This window comes from Ambystoma mexicanum, chromosome 1p, assembly GCF_040938575.1.
Source record: "Ambystoma mexicanum isolate Mex_15411 chromosome 1p, UKY_AmexF1_1, whole genome shotgun sequence".
NCBI classification, from domain to species: domain Eukaryota; kingdom Metazoa; phylum Chordata; class Amphibia; order Caudata; family Ambystomatidae; genus Ambystoma; species Ambystoma mexicanum.
The window spans coordinates 488179978-488205272 of record NC_090921.1 but is presented as its reverse complement, the minus strand read 5'-3'; the positions used below and the strand labels follow the sequence as shown (position 1 = coordinate 488205272).

Sequence of the window (25295 nt, the reverse complement as noted above, 5' to 3'; positions counted from 1 at the left end):
AATAGGCAGAGTGGTTCATCATAGCTGCCAGTCTCAAATTCTTCCTACTCAGCCACAATCACTTTGTAACTCGCTCTGGCTGGCAGCCATTTTCAGTCCCGCTTTATAGAGAAATGGCTGACCTCTGAATGCCATTTAGCAGTACCCACTTTGGTCCTTCCTTGCTCCTTAAGTGTTAAAGATGAGTGAGTGTGCTTGTCCTTTTTGCATAGACTTGAATAAAGCTCAGCAGTTAAGCAGTTAAAAATTCCAAGGTAGTGGAGCCAGCTGATGGCATGAGGGGAAGTCCATTATTTTGGTGGACCCTCTACCGCCTCCTGCAGGGGCCTGTGCAGTCTCCAAAAGGTTTGTAGAGAGGTTGGAGTTAACTAGAAAATGTCTCCAAAACCCTCAACCACTCTTCAACCAATGCTCAGGATCAAGGCCAACCCTAAAATAGAACGGGCTGAGTATTACCCCTATGGCTTCTTCCTTTGTCCCAATTCTTGTGTTCACAAGTCTTGGACTGAATCTCTTATCCGGCATAGGATGGTAAGTTGTAACTTCCGAACAACCCCCGCCCCTTTTCTTTAGGAGCCAGAAAGTATGGGCAGGATATTGGTTTAGTGATTATAAAATACCTTATTCGAAGTTAGGGGTTCTATTCATCCTGAATAGTTTGGCATTGCAAATGCAGTCTAGAGGCTGCTCTGTGGTCATCCCAGTCTTACACCAATCCCGTCCTAAGGAACCTTTAGAGGAGGACCAGCCCCAAGAGATGGAAACTGCTTTCCAGATGCCTCGCTGTAGCTGTTTGCGGAGAAGCTGACTGAGCACTGTTGTCATGGGTCCTCGTGTATAATACAGGCATTCAGGTTCTGGATCTCTGTTGCCATTGGCCCTTGCTGTAATAATTTAGGTATTCAGGTACTCAGGTACTGGATCTCTGTTGCCAATGCTCCTTGCTATATAATTCAGGTATTCAGCTGCAGGATTTCTGATGCCATTGGTACTTGCTGTAATAATTCAGGTATTCAGGCGCTGGATCTTTTCTGCCATTGGTCCTGGCTGTATAATTCAGCTTTCCACGTACTGGACCGCTGCCCCCATTGGTCCTTGTTGTATAATTCAGGCATTCAGGTTCTGGATCTCTGCTCCCATTGGCCCTTGCTGTAATAATTCAGGTATTTATGCATTGGATCTCTGTTGCCATTGCTCCTTGCTGTATAATTCAGGTATTCAGGTGCTGGATCTCTGTTGCCATTGGTCCTCGCTGTAATAATTCTGGTATTCAGGTCCTGGATCTCTGTTGCCATTGCTCCTTGCTGTATAATTCAGGTATTCAGGTGCTGGATCTCTGTTGCCATTGGTCCTCGCTATAATAATTCAGGTATTCAGGTTCTGGATCTCTGTTGCCATTGGTCCTCGTTGTAATAATTCAGGTATTCAGGTGCTGGATCTCTGTTGCCATTGGTCCTCGCTGTAATAATTCAGGTATTCAGGTGCTGGATCTCTGTTGCCATTGGCCCTCACTGTATAATTCAGGCATTCGGGTTCTGGGTTTCTGTTGCCATTGGTCCTTGCTGTAATAATTCAGGTATTTATGTATTGGATCTCTGTTGCCATTGTTTCTCGCTGTATAATTCAGGTGCTGGATCTCTGTTGCCATTGGTCCTTGCTGTAATAATTCAGGGGCTGGATCTCTGTTGCCATTGGTCCTTGATGTAATAATCAGCTAGCCAGGTGCTGATCTATGTACCCATTGGTACTCGCTGTAATAATTCAGCTATTCAGTTGCTGGATCTCTGTTGCCATTGCTCTTTAGTTCATGTATTGAGGTGCTGGATCTTTGTTGCCATTGGACCTCGCTGTATAATTCCGGCATTCAGGTGCTGGATCTCTGTTGCTATTGTTCTCTGCCCACTTATAGAGTACACTGACGCTGCATTGCAGAGTAAAGAAAGATAAGGAGAACAGACCGGCTCTTCAAACAGGCTGCGTTCAGATAAGAGCGTGCGAGTGAAACCTCTTCCAAGGCAGACATGGCGAAGATAGCAGCGGGTGATAGCTGGGAGTGTTGGAGCTCCATGCGTGGAACCCATGGCGTACAGCGGGAGAGTCCGGAGAGAAGGCCAGGGTGATAGGTGATGGGAAAGGAATAACTGCATAGAGGACCATTCAGAGAAAACCGAAGGGAGTGGAATTTTATTATAATTGGTTATGTATAACACGCTTAATACCTAGAGGTTTCTAAGCACGGATCAGTGGGGATCAAACCTGTGTTGCTCTGTGTTGTCTTGCTTCCAAGACGAGCACATTGCCCCTGAGATATCCTCCCGAGACTAAGATGGAAAGCTATTCTCAGAGAAGGGAACCCTGTAACTGGGCTGGGACCCCTGCTTGCTTCTCATGGCTTCTCTAATGCTAGTCGCTGCCAGCTCCGGCTACTCGCAATACTCACTCCTGATGAGCAAGACCCCCCACTCGCCCCACAGTCACCTCTCATCTATTCCTAGTTAAGAAGGCACAGCTGGTCAGGGCCTCTCCCACTTGGATAGCAAAATAGGAAATGTCCAGCCGTCCTGTACAAGTCTATGCAAGGACCTTGTGGGCAACAGGTATGGACAAGGGCAGCATTTGATCAACACAGCCTGGTCTTGATTTCTGGTCTCAGGTGAAGGCTACTTTGAGGGGGTTTTGTGAGGATGAAAATGCTCTGAGAAGAGGCAGGCCCTGCCAGAGCTTCAGGAGGGTGCACAGTCCTCAACAAACACGGACCTGTTCATTTGGTCTTAAAGATTGTTCAAATAAAGCTTGAAGAGATATTTTCCCACACTTCAGAGATTTTCAACATTTAGAATGTTCTTGCAAACTCTGGCTTCGGGTAGATGTTGGTCAAGATACAGCATTTATCGGGGACCAAAATGACCGGTGCTGATGTTCGCCTACTGCTACGTTCTGGCCAAAGGACTCTGCGACCAATGCTCACAGCTACTAGGAGCTCCTCCCACTGGCACGTCATGTGTGGCATGAAACTCCTTCTGTCCCGCCTCCACTCGAGAAACTTTGTATCAACTTCCAAGCTCACTTCACGGTGCTTCTGGACCAATCTATGTGATTACTGCGCCGAGTTTTCTGCGCCGGGCAAAAATGCATATATAAGTGTGGGGAGACCACCATCCCTCCCTACTCCCCCTTGTTGACTTATTTACTGTACCCCATCCCCCACTTATATATGCTGAGAAAAGGGGGTAGAAAAAAAACATCAAGTCGGCATTTTCAGCCGGTGCGGTAAACTCGGCGCAGTAATGGCATGAACCCCTCTCTGGACAAGCAGCCTCCTGGTAAATGCAGTACCATCCCAGTGGTGATGGAGATGACCGGGAACCTTTTGTCAATGTGGTCCTGGGATGCACCTCCAGCAAGATCTCAGCAAGCAATGGGTTCCTTCGGCTTGGCAGGCAACCAGGATCCTTCCATTGAAACCTTCAACGGTGTTGACATTGGTGTCGCTTTGACCCTCTCAGTTTTGGGCTTTTGTTACAGGAAATGGTGTCACCTTCAATGATGGGAGGGGACTTTTTCTTTTGGGCACAGTGTACATGATTTTCGCCTCATCAAGTACACAAGCCTCAGTCCAACAAGAAGGACTTGGCACGTTGATGGCAAGCTGCTTTGATCCCTGCGGTAGAGGCATCGAGCAGGAAGCGGCATAGTCATAACGTTAGTACACAGCAATGGCTGCACAGTAGCTGGCATAGGAGAATGCGGGTGTCGGCAGTTTACTGTTTCTAGAGCTACCGATGACCGCTCCATCATAAAGGATTGGTCGACATTAGGGATTGGGACACTCACTACTGCATATTTTGGTGGGCATTTCCCAGACAGTGTAAATCCAGAATATGCTTGAGCAAAGTCTAATTTATAATCAAATCTTTTAAAAACAGTTACACCGGCACTCATATTTTCAAACCGTAGTCTATCCAGCCACCAAAATGTGTACTAGTATTCTCGTAAAGTGGTGGCAGGGCCGTTTGTAGCCTTTACAATATCCGTCAGGTCAGAATAGGTCTTTGCTGCTTTTAACATGTTTTCAGGGCGCATTGTGGCCCGGAAGACAAGCCATCGTCTGCACAAGAGGATTGCCTTATTAGAATATAGCTGTGCCATGTCCTAGGGACAGCCATGGCGCCCTTAGAAGTAAACGGTCATTGGACAGTTCAGTTTAGCATGTGGATGGTGGACAGTCAAGGTCTGCCTTGTTGTAAAACAGTTTAGACTACTACCATGGGGACCATATGGCCTCTGCACCATTAATCACAATGAAGACTTACAGGCTTTGCAATCTTGGAGTCCCCAGAGTGGAGGGCAGAGCAATGAGACTGCTCGAGGCTGTGGAACAGTCATTCCATTGAGAGGAACATACTGGCCCGAGGGGGCTACAGGCCGTGCGATATTCAGTCCATACAGCACAGGGTGACTTATCCTTGCAAAGGCTAACAGGCAGTGAAATGCGTCATCTTCAGAAGTAAAGCTATTCTTGACACCAACGGGTTCCATGCTTCTGTCAATCTGAGAGTGAGGGTTGGTCAGTGAACACAGCAACCCTCCTTATGCTCCGCTCCTTGCTACCCAAACACACACACACACCAGGCAAATGGGTGAGCGTAGATACCATCACAACACTTCTATGCAATCCCAACTGGTATAGGTTTAGCATAACATTATAAACAAATAACCTTGTATCCACAGCAAAACTACGGATAACCAAAGATAATGGAATAAAAAATGCTGTAACTGTTTATAAATGAACAACCAAAATAGGGCACAAACACAAGAGCAAGCATTTCTGAACCTAACACCTCGGATCAGTGTCTAGTCAGGGTGGAGACTCACTGATAAACCTCAGGGCCGTCTGGGGCAGTTCCAAGCTCTTACCACACAAGACGGCTGCTGGTATCCTGTCCCGCTCTTCAATATTAGATACTCACCCAATTGAACAGCTTGAGAGATGGACAATCAATGGTCAGATGTGGTATTTCAGGGAAAACACATCAGGCATAGGCTCTTGGCACAAAGTGGCCCAGTTGTCAGGGGGCACCAGGGTCATGATGCAGGGTGTTTGTGGGGATCCAGAGAACAGGCAGCCCTAGAGGCAGGGAGCTGGGAGGTATATGCCAGTTCCATAGAACCAAGGCAACACACCTGGGTACAGGAAGTTTAGAGAGGCATGAGGAAAGGTGTGGCTCGGGGCGCATACCTCCTACAAGGTGCGGGCACAGACTATGCTCCCCGCTCTTCCCCTTACAAACAGAGAGAAGAGGGAAAATGGGTAGGATTTACAGGAAACGACAAGCCTGAAATATCAATGCTACCTTTACAAGGTCAACACCAGGCAGGAATGCAAGGGAAGATACAGAAACTAGCAAAGGAAAAGATGAGGGACATAGCAATGACTGTAGCGTGCCACAGAAAGGATGTGTTGAAGCAGTCCACTGAAAGGATATCAATGTGGGTACCGGATGGTACAAGTGTCCCTCAAGATGTTTATTTGATGAATTGCTGGAATAACCAGATGGCAGCATACATTTCCGCAGCCAGGAGACAGACTTTGAGGACACTGATCCTCAATATGAACAGGCTTGTTACTGTTTCCCTGTAAAAGAAAGAATCCTGATGTGGGGTTATCTGTTCCACCAAAAAACAGAGAAGGCGCCACCACATGATCCAAGTTCGGTGGCCTGGATTCCCAGAGCAGGCTGGTTTTGGTCTGCACCAAGATGGGGTACATTTGCAGTACAGAGGCTTAGGGCCTATGCAGAAAAACAGTCAATGGACACCCTAAGCACTTGCTTAGGCGGCCTACCAGCCTTTAATGTCCAAACATTGTACACAAGAGTCAGAAGAGGGCACATGCTGTCCACAAGGCTGTAACGTCCCACCAACGACACAAAAATGTATGAAGATATACAAAGGAACAAATTAAGACAAGCAGGGTGGGTTGAGGCTCCTCAGGGAAGGTTGTGATACATACGAACGGCTACTTAACATGTTGGGAAAGCACTACTTAGCATGACAACTCCACCTTCTAGTCAGTTTCCAGATAAGATGCCTTTCTCCACCACTTGGACTAAGCCTTAGGCAACAATGAGAATGGGAACATCGCTTTGCAAGGTAGTGCGGGAAAACACTTGGTTCTAAGCAACATGGCATTGTGGGTGTTCTACAGGGTAGGCCTTTATCCACCATGTTCTTGAATAGGCTCCCACAGGACACCTCTTCACATAGGCCAGAGGAAAGCTTCTCAAGACATTATCCATTATTAGAAAGGACTGGCCTTGATTCTCGGAACTGCCCTGGTAGAAGTGTCTCCTCGGTGATAGATGTTCAGGGACAGAGGCTTATTCCCATCTGTAAAATCAGGGGGCTGGGGGATAGCAGACCATCACTGCATAACAGCCTCCTTCCTGGCAGCAGCTCAATCCACTCCAGTAATTGACAGTTTTTGGTCAAGTGTGGCTTCTATTACAGTAACACGACGGAACTCATATGGGCAGACACCCAATCAGCTCACAGGTACTCTGACAGAAAAGGTGGCTTCCTCCAGAGTCCTTTGTGAGGCCAGTCCTCTTAATCTTCGAGCCACCATTTGCAGATATGTCCCTGCTCATGCGTTGCGCCCTGAAGAGCAGGCCCTGCTGGGCAACCCTGTTCTCAGAACAACTTTCTGGGCAGTTGCTCTTTTAGGAGCAGGTGCTCAGGAACAGCCTTTACCTTGATCTGATGTTAGGGGGCAGGGATTCCACCCGCGTAGAGTACCCTGAAAAGATGACTTTAGCTGATTAATGCTTTCTAAATTGACTGGTGTCTCAAGACACAGGTCACTTCCATATTAGTGAGACTTGCGTTTCTCCAGTCCATTGCATTCCAGGTGATTTTTCTAAGGCATAAATCACCACTCCAATGAAGTGATCAGCTTTCATTCAGGCTTGACTGGAGTTTGCATTGGCTCTTGTGAACACAGTCTTCAAGTGAACACTTGCAAGGTGATATCCAGTCCCTGCTTCCAACAGTTGACAGTGAATATGATATGATATGATATGATATTTATAAAGCGCTTAATACCCAGAGGTTTCTAAACGTGGACCCGGGGATCAAACCTCTTGTTCCATGTTGGTTTGCCTCCAAGGCGAGCACGTTGCCCCTGAGCCATCCTCCCGAGAATATCGTCATCTTAATGAGGTGTGAACATCCGTGCAGCTGCGCGGGACGGAAATGTCTTTCTCTGCACGCTCACGCCCATGGCCTATCAATTCAGAACCTTGGACGTGTCTTTCCTTTCCCACCTTCAGTTCCCAACCACACTTCCTTCACACAACTTTGCCAGGCTGCTTGCGAAAAGAAAGTTCCATTTCCAACCAGTTTTAGAGTGAGATCTTTTTGGACACGACACTGGTGGCTTCCCTCTCACATGGAAACTTCTAGCTCATCGCAAACGTCCACCCAAATAGTGAATTCACTTTAAGGACAACAGATATTTGAATATCTCTTAACAAAGCCATTAAAATAACACATGCAGCGCTTCGCATCAGGCGGAAATAAAACAAGAATAATGAAAATACTGACATCTCATCAAAAACACATGAAAACTTAAAAATCTAGAGGAACGTAAGAGCCTCACAGCCAAGAACTCAGACAGAAATGAAATTAGTCTTGATATGAAAAGAGGCCGCGGGCTACAGAGCATAGAGAATACACCGAAGGAATCCAGTCCAGTCAATGCAGTAGCAGACTGCGGGGGATAATGCAGAGGATACAGGGTTATCTGCAGGATGCGGGAAATGTGGCTATGCTGCCCACAGAGAGGGAATAGTCAATCTCAGTGAACACGTGCAGCTATGGGGGTATTTGGGGTGCTGATGCAGGGATGCCCCCATTTGAAGTGGCGCTGAGGCGGGGAGGCCCCCAGATGTGTTGAGGTCAGAATCTCTCCCATGGGTGCTGGGCATGAATTTCCAGCCATGGGTGCTGGTGCCTGACGTGGCTGCTGATCCAGGAACGACCCTCGCGGGTGCTGATGCTGAAACGCCAGAGGTGGGTATTGGAGCGTGAGGGCAGGAGTGTCTCCCACGGGCGCTGACACAGAGATCCGGGCACTTCGCAGCTCCGTGGATTCTAAAGGCAGGCTGGAAGATCTGTCGTCGCCATTGATGGGCGCTATGGATGCAGGATCGCGTGGGAGGCGGGAAACCACGGGGAGGCCGTGTTTATACCAGGCCGTCTCTGCCCCTAAACGTGAGAACTTCCCAGTGGCTAGTGGGCGCCAAATCCTTCATCTCTGGACGCCCACAGCGCCATCTTCTGTCTGAGACCCGCCTGCACTTTCTCTAAAAGCAACAGAGGGCCGAGGGCGAAAGGAACACAAAACGAGGGAAGGAAATGGAAAGAGAGGAGCAGGAGAAGAGAACAGCAGCAGTGGGTAAGGAGGTGAGAGGGGAAAGGAGAGAGGAAGTGGAAAAGACGAACGCGGCAAGGGGACAAGAGGAAGAATAATAGCAGGAGGAGAGATGAGTGCAGAGGAGAGGCAGAGTTCTTGGAGGAGGAAATGATGGAGGATGAAGAGTGCAATGGGAAGTTGAAAAGCTGCAAGCCTGGTAGAAATGAGGGGAAGGGGAGGGGGAGAGGGGGGTAGAGGGTTGATGCGAAAAGGGAGGTTGGGATGTGTATATAAGGCAGAGATCAAAGAGAAGAGGGGACACGTGTAAACAGGCGAGGGATGAATGATGGGAGGCAGGAAAACGAGGGACGGGGAGAAAGAGAGCGCGAGGAGGCAGAAGCAGGGCCGAGGGGAGACTGCGGGAGAAATGCGCCACAAGAGGCGAGAAGAGGATGGGATGGTGGCTAAGGGGGGCAGGCACTGCAAAGAACAGGAGAGCGGAGAAAGAGTGCGCCTCCAAAAGATGAACTAGAGCGGCTGAGAGAGAAGAGGAGTGTGTAAAGGATGTGAAGGAGAGAGCGAACTGCTAACCATGGGGACAGCGTGAGGCAGGGAAGCAGAACAAGATTAAGGGAGAATCATTTAATGGCAAACAGTGAGACTAGGGGTGAGACGAAAGAGACGTGAGCAGAAGGACTCGGGAACGGGGAGAGGACGGGGGTTGGGGCGCCAGAAGAGGGAATGTTTGCATTGGATGACTGCTATTAAGAGAGGGGGGGATACAATGTGTGTACAGAGCGATAGTGGAGAGAGGAAATGATAAGAGGCGTACAGGGAAGCCCGGGAGGAAATGAGAGAGCGAGTGAGCGGAAGAGAAAAGCCTCAGTGTGATCAGGGGGAGCCCGTGTGCAGCACTGGCTGCAAACAGTCTTTCTTCGAGGCGCTGTTTAGAGGCGTGGATCATTAGCCAGCGGTGCTGGACGCTGCTCCAATGGCGGCATTTATAAGATATAGACGTGGAATATATGCCACAGGGTTAGGGTTAGGCACGGGATGGGGACACAAGACCAGGTGGGCATGAAGGCTGGGGGGCGATGGAGTCAGGTCTGGTGAGAAAGCTTCAGGGCAGGCCTTGTGAAGAGGGGTAGAGCAGAGTGAACCTGCCATCTTCATTCAGAGGATGACGACAGTGCGCAAGCGTGCGCATCGGTACAGTCAACCAATCATAGGTGCAGTGCATCTTCCCTAGAAGAAGAGACGTACGGCGTCGACGTCCTTTCATTCACGACCACCTATTCGCCTCCCGAGGGAAAGGCACGGGGGACAGTCCCTCCCTCCATTGATGAACAAGCAACAGTGGCAAGGGAGAAAGCAAAGCAAGGGCACACCCCCACGAATCTACAGTCAGCATGGTGTCCACAAGAGGAAAAGCCACTGGCACACCCTTCCACACGTGCACAGGTGTCCACCTAGCATTGACACCGCCAGAGTAAGGGGCAGAGGGGACACGCGTGCACCGATTCACATGCAGCGTGTGCTCCAAAGGACAAGACACAGGCGGTGACTGCCCAGGGCTTTCCACCCAGCAGGGACTCGAGGGGTGACTGCCCAGGGCTTTCCACCTAGCAGGGACTCGAGGGGTGACTGCCCAGGGCTTTCTACCCAGCAGGGACTTGAGGGGTGACTGCCCAGGGCTTTCCACCCAACAGGGACTCGAGGGGAGAAAGCATAGGGAACACGTGCCCATCAACTCACACGAGAAGTGGACTCCATCAAACCACACCAGAAGCAGGCTCCATCCAACCATGGGCTCCATCAACCACAGCAGAAGCGGGCTCCAACAAACCACACCAGAAGTGGGCTCCATCAAACCACACCAGATGCGGGCTCCACCAAACCACACCAGAAGCGGGCTCCATCAAACCACACCAGATGCGGGCTCCACCAAACCACACCAGAAGCGGGCTCCATCAAACCACACCAGAAGCGGGCTCCACCAAATCTCACCAGAAGCGGGCTCAATCAAACCACACCAGATGCGGGCTCCACCAAACCACACCAGAAGCGAGCTCCAACAAACCACACCAGAAGTGGGCTCCATCAAACCACACCAGAAGCGGGCTCAATCAAAACACATCAAATGCGGGTTCCACCAAACCACACCAGAAGCGGGCTCCATCAAACCACACCAGATGCGGGCTCCACCAAACCACACCAGAAGCGAGCTCCAACAAACCACACCAGAAGTGGGCTCCATCAAACCACACCAGAAGCGGGCTCAATCAAAACACATCAAATGCGGGTTCCACCAAACCACACCAGAAGCGGGCTCCATCAAACCACACCAGATGCGGGCTCCACCAAACCACACCAGAAGTGGGCTCCATCAAACCACACCAGATGCGGGCTCTACCAAACCACACCAGAAGTGGGCTCCATCAAACCACACCAGATGCGGGCTCCACCAAACCACACCAGAAGCGTGCTCCATCAAACCACACCAGATGTGGGCTCCAACAAACCACACCAGAAGTGGGCTCCATCAAACCACACCAGAAGCGGGCTCCATGAAACCACATCAAATGCGGGCTCCAATGAGGGACACCCTTGCTTTACTCTTTATGAGTTTGCGGGCAGCAACAGCTGTTGGTGTTATAAGGCTGTCTGAAATGTGCACGTCCTGGGCCCCCAACGTGTGCACAAAGACTGCCCACAGCACCTCGGAACAGTAAACCTCCTTAGCCCCACTCTACTCTTCTGTGGCTAGACACGCCCATGGAAATCAGAAGCTCGTTGCCTGTAAAGACATGAAAGCAAGCAGGCCTCCAGCCGTCTTTGGAACACAGATATCTGGTGAGAGGCCAGGAATGCAGGTGCAGCCCCACTGTCTGGGCGATGCTCCCTTTCTACAGGCCGAAATCCACTGGCCTATGGGGAAATTGCAGCTCTGTCCCCCTGCGCCAGCGGGCAGTAAGAAAATAAATCCCAGTTACTGCACACGACATTGCGTCATTGGCTTTCCCCTCCATCTCACTACAGCTGGGTGGTCCATGAGGTCAAGCCGGCCGTTCCTGCTTATACATATGGCCCTTTTAAAGCCTAGGACTGAGGATGCAGGACTAGCACGGTGGTCGCCAGGTAACGATACAGCTCCCAGAAGCTCCCCAGACATTTGAGGTCTAGCACCTGAATATAAAATGCCTCCAGGGTGAAAATCAATATCCACCTAGAAAACACACCAGCTGCAGCTGATTCTATACACACCAACAGTTCAACATAACAACTCCCCTAAACCCCCACCCCTTTTCATTTCAGATTCACGTGAGCACCCGGAAACCTTTACAATAGCAGTGGTGCGCAGTACAAGATCCAATGACTTCACTTTATCTGCAAACATTTTACCTTAGCAACTTACTCAAGTTCTGCCTTCTAGGCGCTAGCATTGGACAGAAGACATTTTGCAGCATTCTTACTCTTTTGTAACCTTTTTTTTTTTGCATTGACAAATACCCTGTACTGGGGCCAATTTTGGGGTCCATCATGGGAAATCCTGTCTGTGGGGACCATGCCGTGGGTGTGGAGCTAGGCGCCTAATGAGGTACCCCCACACGAGCTAATGCGGGACCAGACCCCTCCAGGTATGGTGGCACACCCCAAGGAAGTAGGGCGTTGGGTGTTGCACCCTCCTTACCCACAGGATAGGTAACAGAGCTGCTGCCAGGCAGCCACATGCCTCTTTGGTAGGCTTCCCATTAGGACTATGTACTGTGCCCAAGCGAGGGGTTTAGTGGCCATCAGCGTGAGTGTGCCTACAGGCGTCCGTGTCTTCAGTTAGCCTCCCGCCCATTGCCCACTCAAATCTGTGTTTCCAGTGCTATCTGATGTGATATATTTCGCTCTGCGTGTTTTCATCTCTCTGTCTAGGCATCGCTTCTCCGGGTGCTGTATATATTAGTCTGTCTCTGGGAGCACATCCCCTTCCGAAGTAGCGTTTTCCTTCTGTCTGAGTATATACTTCCCTTGATATGGGCGTAGGATGCCCCTCAAAGGGTAATGACATCACTCTCTGTTGGGGTAGCTATTTCCCTGTGACCATACGCGCCCCCTCTCCAAGTATGTTTCCTCTCTATCTGGGTATCTTCTCCTCTCTTTTCCCTTTATGAATGGGAATATTCTGCACATTCCCGAGGTGAGGAATTCCCTGGGAAAATAGAAGTGGCAAAGTGCCTCTATGGTTAAGGCACTATAGCAACATCCTGTGGGACATGTAAAGACTCCCCCAGCCCCCCTCCCCCAGCCCCCGCTCTCTCCTCGCTCCCCCTTCGCTCCTTGGTATCTGCAATGTGTCATGGCAGGTGCAGTATCCTCATTGTGATAGTGCAGGAAGTGGGGAATAAGGTTATTCGCCCGCTGTATGTTGTGCATAGAGCGGGTGGCGGGACCTTGTTGGCCACTTACGAAACTACTGTCCTTAGATTACCCAGGCCGACATTAATCATGAAATCGATGTTTCTGAGAGGAGGCGGATTATAATAACAGCACTGCAATGCATTTGAGAGTTAACGTTTTTAAGCACCACACAAAGGGAATTATATATTTTTTTTAAAAAAAGAGTTACTGTGTACAATGACTAAAGAATTCAAGGATAACAATTTGTGCCGTCAGAATGAAAATAAACCTGAACCTTTGTAGTAAAACGAATGAACACAAAAATGCATCAAAATTACTTAAAGTGTGATGAACTAACCAGCAACTAATTGGTCTCAAGCTACTACTAGAGGGAAATTCGCGGACAACAGTCTGTAACACGTCTAAGTGTCCACCAGAGGGCCGCAGTGAGCCAGGTTCTTCACACAGACCGGGAGAAAACGGACTCGGACTGACGACTAATAGATATTATCATGGGGGCTGCAGCCCGTTTTCGGTGGCAAAAGTTTCTTTAAGGTGTTGCAATGAGAAAGAACAGTATTCTTCAGGGTCAAAGGCTCGCTATATTTCATTTTTAAAATATTCCTCCGGTGCTCTGATTTTGGTACCAGTACATCATCACACTGCCACTAAAATCTTTATTATGGCCAAAGTTGGGGCAGCCCAGAGAGGGGTAAGTGGACACCACCACTAAGTAAAAAAAAAGGGGGTTCTGAGTGCGGGTGGGCAGTCCCTCCGGTGGGCATCGCATCATGCCGTTGTGCTGTTGGCATACAGCACAAGACATGCTGTCAAGTTTAGAATTGTTTCCGTTAACCCATATGTGCTGTGTAGTTATAGTGTGACCATGAACCACTCTGTACCGTCTGAACGTCTGAAATCAAACGCTACCGGGTCAAGGAGCAGGGGACTGCCTTGGCTTCCAGAAAGATACCAGCTCCACTGAAGCCTGCCCCTGGCAGGGGACCAGCGATGGCTCTTTTCACATTACCTGGGCCATTGCCAGAGGGTATTTTGCAGTGAGGCTGACCGCGCGAGAGCTCGGGCACTGGATGCCGGGTCCAGTCCCTCAGCTTAGGCAACGCAAACCCTGTGATGAAGCCAGCAGATCTGGGACTCAGCCGCAAGCGGGTGGCTTCCTGACTGCAAGCGTGATGGTGGCCCTTACTATCTGGAGGGTTCTTTACTCCCTATAATGTATTCCCCCGATAGCGTCGGCAGCAGGCACTCTTGCACGCTGGGCGCGTATCCCTCAGCCGGGTGTCACCCCTCTGTCTAGGGAGCACCTTGTCATTTTCTCTCCCTCCCTCTGGGCATTAACAGTACGTTCTGTCTCCCACACCACATTTTTGGTGGATGTGCCATCCATCCCTCCCCCCCCACCACCCGCTCTCAGTTGTGCGTTGTGCCTCTCCTTTCCGTGTGTCCCCTCGCTCCGTCTCTGGACAATTCATTCCCCTCTCCCACTCGGTGCCCCCTCCCAGTCTCTGAATGGTATTTCCTTCCTCACTGGTTGGCTCTTTGGCTCTCCCCCCGTGGGGTGGGGGGGGGGTATCCCCTCTCTCGTTAACAGTGTGTTTCCTTCTGTCGATTCTAAGAATTAAGTTCCAATGTTTTGGCCCCGCATATCATAACCCCCCCCCTTCCTGCCCACCACATCTGTAGCATCAGTCAGCACACCATGCACTCCATTGTGCAACCCCCTCCTCTTCCTACCCCCCGTCCGCCTCCCAACCTCGCTCCTGTGTGCATTCCTCTCTCCTATTCGTTTTTCTTCCCTCCCCCCCGTCTCGTCGCTCTGTGATCTCGTTCGTGCCTTCCCTCTTGCCCGGGCCCCCACCTCCAGCCCTGTGCCTTGGCTCCGTTTTTCCTTTATTTGACCCCAGTAGCTTTCTGTCTGCCATTTCCACTCCCCGCCTGCTGCCCCCTACCCCCTTTGCCCCTCTGGGGCCCTGCATCCACTCTCCTTCTCTCAATGAGTGCACCTCTCTCTTTCTCCTGCCTCTCTTTCCGGCTCTCTCTTGATGCTTTCTGTGCCTGTGCCATATGATATGCTATGCTATATCGGCCCTTTACTAGTCTGGGTACCCCAGGGTCCTCTTCCATCCCCCAGACCACACCCCTCTCGTCCTCGCTCGGGCGCACCACGATTTCCCTCTCCCCAGTAATCTTCTCGCCCAGCCTTCTCTCCCGCTCCTTCCCAACCACCCCACTCTTCGTCTGTTTATCAGCTCTCCCTCAGTAACGTCTCTCCACCCGTCCATTTCCCTCCCTCTCCCCAGTCACACCTCCCTTCCTCTGCCTTGCCACTCCTCGCCAAGTAACTCCCGTCTCCCCCTGTTCCCTGTTCGCCTATTGATCTCTCTAGAACCCCCTTCTTGTCCTTCTCTCGTTTCCATGTCTCTGTGTCCCCCTTTTCTTTCCGTGCTTTCACTCTGTCACAGTCTAATCCTTTACTTTCTCTCTTGCTCTTCCTCTTCCCAGTGCCCCCCTTTTCTCCGCCTTTCCCGCCTCTGAAATTGCATTGCTCCATTACTCCCCTCACCAACCATTCATTCCTCTTTCTGTTTCTCCTCTTCTTTTGCACATCGATGTCTCTCCCCTTCCCCTATGTTCCTTTCCCTCCCTCCTCTTCTTTATCATTGAATTCTTCCGGTTTTCTCTCTCTCCCACCGCTCTGTGCGCTTCCCTTGTCCCTTTCCCCATTGTGTTTGTTGCTCGCCCCCTCTCCCGTAGTATTGCCTCACGTCCACGTTCACACAACTCCTCCATCTCCTCTTTCTATACCACCCGCCTACCCTGTGTCTCCTCTCTAAACCATGGCTCTCAATTTACCTCCTCTCCTCTACGATCGACTTTATTTCTCTGGATGTCTCCTTCCCGCCTCTCTCCCCCTCTCTCTTCCTACTATCTCTACCTCACACCCTCCGTATTTCTCCTTTCGTTGATCCCTTGCTTGTTCTCGCTTTCCCGACTCCGCTTTCTCGCCTCACCCTCTGTCTCTGCTTTCCAGCGCTCGGCAACTTGTCACTACGGTCTACGGAGTTTCAGCACCGCGAGAGGGGACAGCTCCTGCCAGACGGAGGGCGGAGGAGGACCAGGCTGAGGTGGAGAGAGGAGAAAACGGACGACGGGCGGTGGGAGGGGGCAGATGCCGTAGGGAGAAGGGGAGAGGTGAAGAAAGAAAGAGGCAAGAGTGAAAGGAATACGAGAAATGAAGGCTACAGTAAAGGAGAGAGGAGAATCAATGAAACGAAGGGCCGGAGTAAAGAGGAAGAGGAGAGGAGGCGGCAATGGGAGTAAGGATGACCCCTCCTCACGCACTCCCGTCCCCGGCATATGGACGGTGGAGCAGATGCAGGGAGGAGAATGGTGATTGGTGTCCTCACCCGAAATAAACCACCAGCTCCACTATAAGGGTTCGGTATCCCATGTCCGCAACAGAGCACAAGCAGTTTGCACCATTAACCCTTCAACGCACACGCTGCACCTCCGACACAAGCACATCACCGACACACACAACTTTCTGCACACCATAGTCACTCGAGCACACTGCATCTCACAAGCGCGCACATGTGCTGACTGCATCAATGACCCTGGTCCAGAGCTTGCACTCCGCCCGTACACATGCACGGTGCAATCGCTTACCTCTTCCCACACACAGTGTGCACCAACTACTCCTCTCATACACGTTATGCTCATACGCCCTTTCACTGTACCCGAAGGACCCAACGAAACAAAGATTCTTGGCATAGTGATCGCCGTTGCATATTATGCACACTGCCCACACACACGTTCTACAACCCTGACCACACGCATTCTTCAATCACTGAACCTCTGACCCTCACACCCCTAGCAGCGCGCACCCCTGCACGCGTTCACACCCCACCCACATTTTCCACGTTCAACTCTCATGCACATGAACACACACGCTCACAGGTGTTCACATAACCACACAACAAGCTTCCACTGCCCTTAAAATCATTCTGCCACTGGGATCCCCAAACATTTGCCTCCATAACCCTCACACGTGTACGCACACTTAAACACTCTAAACTCAAAAACGGCGTCCCCCTCTCCCACCTGGGGACTTTCTCCAATCCCACATCCTCACTCACATTATGCATCCCCGACTTAACCCACACATTACGCACACATTGACCACTCCCACACACTTTCTGCACCACCGACCATTCACCACATTCTGAACCCCCGATTCCTTACCCGCATATCCTGCACCTCCTAATTTTCCCCACACATTCCGCATCCTATTACCCCCTCCCACCCTGCCTCATGCATATTCATCATCTCTGGCCCTCCCCCGCATATAACAAACCCACCCCACGCCCCCTGAGAGGGTGACCACGTTCCCTGGAATTCTACCTTTGCGCCTCATACCCACCACCTGGAAATCAGTGCCCTGCCATGCACGTTGACGCCGGCACTCAATCCCCAGCCCTCCCGCCGCCCTTTCCACGGCTCCCAGGGTTTCACTTCTTTATTATTGTGTCTTAGAACGCTGCCAGCCAGCCCTACCCCAACTCACCCACACGGCTGCATATTTCTGATGTCCTAATCGGGGCATCCCTTGAAATAGCTCACCTTCTTTGATCCACAGTGTACGTTCCATTGCTATACACCTCTTTGCATTACACACCCTTACATGCACCGCCATAAATCGCACACCCCTTCCTATATCGGACACCTTTTGGAATCGCCCCCACCTTGGTGTGCATCTCCATCTACACGGCATCGCCGCATTACATTGGTGCTGAAATCGCGCCCGACCCCTTGCACCCAGCAGCTTCTTACCTGCAGGCCGGCGCAGCTCCTCACATCCTCGCGGGGGGCAGCGGCGCATCTGCTCGGGGGCTGGCTGGCGCTGCCGCGCGCTCCGCTCCGGGCTGGCGGCTCGAGGACACTGCGGCTCGCGCTCTCTTCTCGGGCGCTCGCGCTGCCTCCTCCAGCGGCGGCGGCGGCGGCGCACACGGGCTCGCGCCTCCCTCCCTCCCTGACAGGTGATGTCATTCCTCGAGCCGCGGCTCTGCTTCCCTCTGTCAGCGCCAGGGGGAGCAGTGGCCCTCCCCCCCTCCGGAGATGTCACCGCGCCCGTCACGTGGGAGAGCCGCTTCGACGCTATATAGAGAAGGATTGCGCGCGCCTTCTCCTCAGAACAGCCCTCGATGCCAAGGAGTTGTGGCCTTTTCTCCTCAGGGTGGCGACGTAGTAGGAAAGACCACCGACCAAAAGCGGATTTTTCAATATTAATGAGAGTGTGAGTGTAGCAAATGCGAGATGTTCTGGTGTTCCCAAGGATTGGCAGTGAAATGAAACATTACTCGTTCCTGCTGCATTTTTTTTTAAATTCCAAGATGTGTTTTAAAAATCGCTTCAAAGCCTGTTTGCGTGGCCGCTTCTAGGTCAAGGAAGCTGTGCTGGGCACTACGAGCCAGGCTACTTCAAAATGCCTCTGCAAGGAACCATGTTTTCTAGGGACAACCAGTTTCCCTTTTGCACTGAGAGCAAAACGCTTTCAACTGGCCCGGCCTCTTTGAAGTAGCACCTTTACACATTTGTGAGGTCTGCAATGTGATTGCTATGCACAGTGAGAGCATGTTTTCCAGCCGCAATAGAACCTATTTTGAATTTTTGCCATAACATTGGGTGCTGTCTGAGTTTCACTGAAAATAAGGTTAGTTGTTAAGATAAGAAGACTGCACACTGCACTATTTGTGTGATACGCTTTGTATGCCAACTGCTGGCACCAAAAAGACTGCTTCAGCATTCCCGTTTACTGACACCCCCTTACATGGGGTAATCAAAGTGCTGTCAGTGGGGGAGGACAAAGGGAGTATAGGGTTCTCGCCCTGCAAAGAAACATTCCCAAAACCAGAATTTTTTAAAGCAGATGTGTTTTTTCTACTAGGACGCTGCTTACTGTTTCATTTCAACCTAGATCCAAATAATTCTCGGCGTAATAGAGGATGCAGGCCGTGTAGCACACTTTGTTTTAAACAAAATGATAAGTATTAGTAATCTCCATGTTTTAAAAGTAGCAGCTCGTCTCGTGTTTCACAATCTTAATCTTTGGATTTTTGTTAGCAGGGCATGCAATCGATAGTCATTCAAATACCGGCCGAATGTGGTCGTCTTGTATTCAGCACGATAGCCATACATAGTATGGGGTTTCAGGTGAGGAAAAGGTAAATCTAAGAGTAATTAGTGCTACATGAGTATATTCTGGCCCTTTATGCAGAACTACAAAAAGTTTCTTTTATAATAAGAGGTGCAGGCAATGGTCAACCTTCATGGCAAATCTTGATACGTTTTATATTTGCGTGTAGCTGTTGACAAAGAATGTCCCAGTATTGTGGCTGTCCATTCTAAGGCACTTATACAGCTAGAATAGTCTTTCAAAGTGCCACAAGGCAAAAGGGAAGGGAACAGGGGAGCAAAACATGACAATGCAAGAAAATGACAATGAAAAACAAAAGACAACAGCGGTCCTACTACACAACATCACAGGCCAGTAAGGGCCAAAGGCATGTGCAGGGGGCGTAGTGGATGCTGTAGGTGATTGGGTGGAAGGCCAGGACCCAATAATACTCTGCAGGTCCCAGGCTGCCAATCTCAGCGACTGTGGGCGAATTACCATGGGGGGGAGAGAGGGAAGGAAGAGGAGAAAAGGAAAGTCTTGAGATGCTTGCGGAACTTGAGATCCGGCTCAAGACGGAGAGAGAGGGGGAGGCTGTTCCAAAGCGGGGTGCCAGCCGAAGAAAGGGAACAACCACCAGCTCTCTGCTTAGGGAAGCATTTGACTAGAGAAGCATTTCCACACTCTCTTTCTCCCCTCACATCTCTGACGTCTCTAAGAAGTCACACTACCAGCTGCACCTCCTCAGAGGCATTCTTCCTTTCCTTTCCTTCCCCCAGAAGCTCACTGTCTCCAGAGCTCTGGTTCTCTCCAGGCTGGACTATTGCGGAATGAGGCCCTTTGAGTCAAAAGGGTGATGTAGGTCCTTTAATCCAAATTGTGTGTCTCATTGATCATAGCTCAATAAAGATCTTAACCTCTACACATATTTCTCCACTGTGGTTCCAGCGGGTCATCGGGAGTATTTTCTATTAGAGTAATCACAACTTAAACATTTCTGAGAATTGAAAATAAAATAAATGAACACTGGTTACAAATAAAATTTAGTCTTGCCCTGTGAAGAGCACCTTTTCTGTCTCTTGTTATTTAATAATTTGTAAATTGATACATATTATTCAAAACTCATCCTTAATAATATTGTGTTGTAACTAGTCTTGCAACTTGGAATCCTGCCTTGTATTTATGGAGTTGTCTGAAAATAACAAAAATAAGTGTTGTAACAAATAACCTAATGATCCTTTTTTGGGGTTGATGCTAGGGATGCAATACAATGTATAAAGTATTTCCAAAAAGGGATCACCAAAAGAAAACAATTTGTTTCTTGGTTACCTTGTTGTAAGAGGTTCTCTAGGATGCAGTTGTCACCGAGATTTCGATACACCGACCCACGAAAAGGATCATCGCTTCAAAATGGCAGCCTATTTGTGTACATGTGCAATGATGTCATCACATTGTTGTGCTCGATGAAGTCATTACATCTGATTTTACAGCGGCCATCTAAATATGATGGTTTTTGATGCTATGTCATGACAGCATATAGAAAACTCATAAATAATCATGTATTGTGGCTGCATCTGGATCTACTCAGGCTAATTTTGATACTCATGCAAGTGAGTTTAGATCCCTTTGGGTAGCACGCATGCAATGGATGGGATGCAAAATAACTCGGACACCAAATAATCAAACCAACTCAGGAAGATGGCAAAGTTTGCTGTATTATTATCAATTGTCTAAAACAGGGAGTTACAACGGACGTTCGCTCGAGCTTCTCAGCTCATTTCACATAAAAACATATTTATATACTAAAAATTCATCATACGTGATGTCATACTATGTGGTAAATAAGAAAAACCTACAACGAGTTGTGATAGGCTTAAGGTGAACATCTAAGTATACTTTCTATAAGGGGTGGGATTATAACTGGATATCTATTGTCAGATGGACAACTTATACCGACCTCCAATGCAAGTCACCTTCAACACTATTAAGTACACAATATATAATTGGCTCTCAAACTATAAGGCCCTTTGTTATATGGTGCTCTACAATTGGTTGGCACGTTCGTGCCATGTCTTGAACATTCAGTTCATTTAGCAGCACGTAAACTCATACCCAGGTGCCAGGAGATGGATTTGACTTTACCTCCCCATCAATTAGCCCAATGTCTCTCATCACCCATGCTTTCTGCCATGAAGATTGTCTTTGAACTTGGCCTTACAGTGCATTCTTGTCTGTGAGAATATAAGGAAGTGTGAGCACGCACTATTGCTTGTTCTAGAACTCCATGCCCAACTCTATTTCCATCCTTGGCTCACTTCACAGGAGAGCGTGATTTGGACCATTTTGCAGCATTTAAATGTCTTAAATAAATAAAACTAGGCACACATAGTGTTCTTTCTTTGCTCTTTAACAAGGGATGATTAATCTTCTGATGTTTTACTGCCTTCAAGAATAGATAACTGTCCTTGGATGTCTTGACTTTGTTACCAGGCCAAACAGCCTTGCCATTCATATCCACAATCTAAGCTAATTCTTGCTGCAACACAGTTTTCCCCTTTCCTTCTCCATGGGTCGGAGCTTACTAAAATCATGACACCAATGTCCAGTTTCGAGACAATGGCTGCTCTGCCTGCAGTCTATTCACTATGTATAGCCAGCTTCTAAGATCACTTAGTCTACTTGCGTTGCTGCATCTGTACAGTTATTGAACGGCTTGCATTTTCTGCAGTGTGTCACACACATGCAATCTTCTTTTCTCATATGAAAGTTTACTTGATTCTTTACTTCGTCGTCCATTTCGAACGGGCCATGCATTCTTTTCAGCCAATCTTCTCATTGCATCACATTAGTCTCTTGTGATGTCATCAACTCCTCTTGCTCTCATTTTCATATTTTTTCAGTTCCTCTCTCAGATTGTCATCTCTTTGGGAATACATTTGATAGGGATTTCTTAGTGGACACCTCCTTTTGATTATTCGCCGTGGTATAGTCACAAATGCTGGTGTCAAGAATGGCACAATCTCAGGCTTCCAACATACTGGAGGAAGGGGGGCAGGATTACCTGCAGAGGCATGCAGCTGCTCCTCTACACTCCCCCTCTTGTCGAGTCCTCGACCATCTCCTCAATGGTTTCCTCATCTTGATACTTTCTTTTGAAAAAGTGCTTCTTCGGAGTCAAAATCTTCATCACCCCCTTCAGGGTGCTGTCTGATTTGACATGTTCCTCCGCACTCCAGGTCATGTAGCTGCACTGTCCATTCGGATTACAATAAACCCATCGTCCCACATACTTCTTTTGATTCTTTGGATACAGAAACATCGTTCCTTCAGGTGCCACAATGCTAGCCTCTATATATTTTCTGACATCTTCATCTGTCAATTTCTTGGGTCCAAACCCTGATTCGACATCGATCATAATCTTCATTCCTACTGCTTTCTTTGCTGTCTTCTTACATTGGGAAATTATTATCTTGATCACACAAAATCCAAACATCACAATGAGTAATAGTGGTCCAAGATATTTGAAAATGTTTGCCATCCACTTCAGAAACCATGAGAATATGGACACAAACCAGCTGACATCTGCAATGTCCTCTGTCTTGTCTGTCATCTGAGTATGCAGATTCGTCAACAGCGTTATGTCCTCTGTCAAGGTCCAATTTTCTTCATCAAACTCCTCCTTCCATCGCTGTGATCATGTCAAGGACATATCTGTTCTGAAGGGTCATCAGTTGTGTGGCCCTCAACTCTTCCTTGATAGCATTGAATCCCTTTATAGTGGTGTTGATTGTCTGCAGGGGTTCCCATGTGGTAATTTGCAACCATTTGGCATTTGCCAACGTCTGGATCCCGGGCATGAAGATAGTTGTGAATATCAAAGCAGTCTGGCTGAACAACCTGTGCTCGTACGGAATGGCCTCATAGGCATCTATTGACTTAGCTGAGAAGTAGTTCTCTCTTCTGGTGCGATTGAGAAATGTAAGTGCTCTTCTCCTTCTGAAATGGGCATCTACTTTTTGAAATTCTCCAAAATTCAGATCACTTTGAAGAATCACTAATGCTGGAACATGGATGTGCACCAAGGAACACGTTACTCCCCAATCCTTGGGCAATTTCATGTAGGGTAGAGGCCCACAAGTCCAATATCGATCCATCAGAATGGCTGTCTGAGCTCCAATTCTGGAAATGTCAATTGTAGTTTTGCAGCCTTTATTATCTACCACACAAGTTCTTCCTTCTCTTGGTAGGCACAATTAGCCAATGGGATCACTATCATTGGACCTGATTCATTTTCTACCCATGTCAGTAGTTTGACATGCTTCGCCCATTACTTCAAACACCCATCGTTTATCTCTCTATCTCTTGCACATATTCTGACTTCAATAGATGAGCTGCAGAGGACATCAGTCTCCCTTCCCATCCCTTCTTGGACTTCACTTGTCTGTAGATTAAGACTTGAGTTTGTTCGCAACATCCAGGCAATCCAGCTATCTCTGTTACATCAGGGCATTCCATTCTCTTCATGTCTTTCATAAACACCTCTTTCTGTCCATCTGTAGGATACACAAGCATCTTGTTCTCCCTTGCAGGTTGCTTTTCAATCTGTGAAGTCTTTATATAATCATCCTGAAATGGAAATTACCATTTTGATCTCCATCACAAGGTAGCTCAACTTCCCTGAAATTATCCTCTAGTCATGCATGTTGCAAGGTAAACGAGGCACCTGGCATCGTGTTCTGGAATTTATCTGGAAATAAAAGTTTGGGCTGCATTTATGGCATAGGGTATGAGAGCGCAGACATAGCAACTTTCCTTAGATGTTCTTTCGCATTTACAATTTAAAATGTATTCCACGTAGTCTATCACTGCACTCTTAAGATACATATATACTAAATCCATCTGTAGGACTCTTTTGAAGATCGATGGGGACTCACTGTAACTCTGGGGCAAACGAGTATGTTTCAGTCGAGTTTGTCAGAACGTAAAGGATATCAAATCTTGTGAGTCTTTGTGCAACGGGATAGTTAAACACACATTTTTCAAATCAATCACTGTGAAATATTGAGCTTCCACTGGGATACTATACAGTATCATCGCCGAATTAGGAAATAAAGGAAACTCTGCATCTACTATCAGGTTAATCGGTCTCATATCTTGTATAAATCTCCACGACCCTCTTTTAGATTTCTTAATTGGATACACTGCGGTGTTACACGATGATTCCGATGCCACCAGAATTCCTTGTTTCATCAGTGCTTTAATGGTCTGAAATATTCCCTCATCAGCCTCTCAAGACATGGGGTACTGTCTTGCTTGAGGTAAAATCACTCCTGGCTTCCATAATATTTGAACTTCTCCTATTCCCTTTAATAAACCTGTGTCATAAGGTGCTGTGGCCCAAAGAACACTGACCAGCGTATCCAAGTCTTCCTGAAAATATGCTGGACGCTGCTGCATTATCATCATTCGTGGTGGGACTTCCCTCTTTCTATCCTTATCCAGTATGTGATGCTCATAAAGAACACCACTTCATCATCTGTTTGATCGTTTGCTGAACATGTCATCATCAATGAAGTCAGTCAATCTATACCCTTCCTCGAGAGCTATTACTGTTCTCCATGGTCTACCCTCATCATCTACTCCTTCAAGCATTGCCATTTCTCTTCGTACTATGGCTGCTTCTAATTCTATAGGGATAGTCTGCCCCCCCTCTTCGTCCATTGGTATTCCTGGCCTGAACAAGAACTCGTCAGGTATTCTCACAATATTTCCCACTAAGCCAGGTAGCCATGTCAGTAGAATGCTCACCGCATATTGAAAAACCTCTTAATCTACTGGAGCGCCTCGCAGAGCCACTTGCCCTGTAAATGCCAGTATGCATTCTTCCACATTTAAATAGTGTATTCCTGGTGTGGTGCACACTATCCCTTGATCAGCGAATTAAATAGTCATGTTAAGTTTTGTCTTTAAATCAGTCTCGGGAGGATAGCTCAGGGGCAACATGCTCGTCTCGGAAGCAAGATGACATGGAGCAACACAGGTTCGATCCCCGGGTCCGCGCTTAGAAACCTCTGGGTATTAAGCGCGTTATAAATAACCTATCATAAATAACCTATAAATAACCTATCATAAATCGCTTCCCGAAATGTTAACTGGTGTCTGTCATGAATATAACAAAGGAACAGACATGTCACACTCTCCTATGGAGACTGGTAATTCACCAGTAAAAGGAACTCGACTTGTAGCTCCAGAGAACCCTTGAGCATTCATGGCAATCCCCGACATTGGATATTTTCC

At 48.5% G+C, this 25295-nt stretch overlaps 1 protein-coding gene across 1 annotated transcript in view; it reads right to left on the bottom strand.

The window, feature by feature from the left end:
* Window positions 1-17840, bottom strand: part of PTPRS (protein tyrosine phosphatase receptor type S) — a 671876-nt gene extending 654036 nt beyond the window's left edge. Inside the window, exon 1 of the mRNA XM_069649333.1 lies at window positions 17657-17840. The gene's annotated coding sequence lies outside the window, so the exon portion shown is untranslated. The remainder of the gene's footprint in view (window positions 1-17656) is intronic.
* Between the last annotated feature and the right edge of the window lie 7455 nt (window positions 17841-25295).